Source organism: Mytilus galloprovincialis, chromosome 14 (genome assembly GCF_965363235.1).
Source record: "Mytilus galloprovincialis chromosome 14, xbMytGall1.hap1.1, whole genome shotgun sequence".
NCBI lineage: Eukaryota > Metazoa > Mollusca > Bivalvia > Mytilida > Mytilidae > Mytilus > Mytilus galloprovincialis.
This window is the reverse complement of record NC_134851.1, coordinates 65,065,975-65,067,786: the sequence shown is the minus strand read 5'-3', so window position 1 is coordinate 65,067,786 and position 1,812 is coordinate 65,065,975.

The following is a 1,812-nucleotide window of genomic DNA, read 5'->3' as shown; positions in this document are numbered from 1 at the left end:
TGAAACAAAAAATTTGCACGTATCAACGGTTTTGACAGCTTTGGAAATGCAGGGCTATACTCTACGTTGTGAAGATTTTTTTCTCTGTCGTGTTACACATGCAAAAAAATAGTTCAATACACACATTTTTTTTTAGAACATAGGAAATGCACTACCGTACTGACATGATATTGCAGTGAAAATTCATATATATATATATATATGTTACAGTGAATTTGTATAATCAGGGATAATGTAGAATCTCTGATTTTTCAGGGAATATGTAGAATCACAAAAATCTGTTGTAATTATATATAATCCCTGAAAATGACCAGTGATTTTACATAATCACTTAAAATTTTAAAAATTATTCTACAAATTCCCTTATATGATTTCAGGGATTGTCAATAATTTAAGGATCCTTTGTTTGATAAAAAAAAAATATAGACAAATTATAACTTTTTCTCTTTCATAATCTTTGCCAGTTGAAATAATATAGCACAGATAATAAACACAGATACTAATCTTAAAGATATAAACAACCCAGGGTTTCCAGATAAAGTTGAAGACTTCAAAATTAATAATATCAACATTTCCATTATAGCAATTACTTTACATTGTTTGTTTATTAAAAGCCATCGTCAAATGGATATTCAAATCCACAGAGCGTGTTATTTGTGGAATATGTAAAACAAATTATGAAGAAGAGTATGGAACATCTGTTTTGTGGGCTGTTTTTGTGTTTGTTTGTTGTTGTTGATCAAATGAACAAGAAAGTCAAACTGAGAGAACTTATGCATCTAAATGTATAGAAAATAACTATAACAGAACTAAAGATGACAAATAGAAAAAAATCTAAGAGAAAGCTGGCATTTGGTGTGATATTCTCATAGCAGGGTAAAAAGGGAAGGGAAACCCTAAAGAAACATAAGGGCATTTATTCACAAATAAGTCTGAAAAGGGATATCGCCTGGCCACAAACCATGATGTCTTGCTAGAACCAATTCGAAGTTGCTAATCCTCTTTTCTTTTTTTTTTGGGGGGGGGGGGTGGGGGGTGGGGGGTGGTACCTTCAGATGTTTTACTGAACACTTTATTTGTCTATGGCATGTCGTCAAACCTGATTCGATATGTGAAGGAAAAGGTTTTTTTAAGTGTGAATATTGTGATGAAAACAAATGTGAAGCATATTATTTTAATATAATGTGTTAACATGTTAATTTATTGTGCTTAGCATTCAAAACTAAAGACTCTTAAGAGCCTGTGTCGCTCACCTTGGTCTATGTGGATATTTAAAACAATGGACACAGATGGATTCATGAAAGAAATGTGTTTTGGTGATGGTGATGTGTTTGAAGATCTTACTTTACTGTACATTCTTGCTACTTACAATTATCTCTATCTATAATGAACTTGTAAAAATTGTAAAACAATGACTATAAAGGGCAAAACCTCCTTAAGGGGTTAACTGACCATTTTATTCATGTTGACTTAAAAAATGTATTTGTAGATCTTACTTTGCTGAACACTGTTGCTGTTTACAGTTTATCTCTATCTATAATGATATTCAAGATAATAACAGAAATCGGCAAAATTTCCTTTAAATTACCAATTCATATGCAGCAACCCACCAACCAGTTATCTGATTTAACTGAACATTTCTGTGTAGATGGATTTTGACTTGATAAACAATTTTGCCCTGTCAGATTTGCACTTTATGCTTTGGTTTCAGAGTTATAGGTCAAAAACTACATTTTACCCTTAAGTTCAATTTTTAGCCATGTTGGCCATCTTGGTAGATGGGCCGGGTCGCCGCACACATTTTCAAACAAG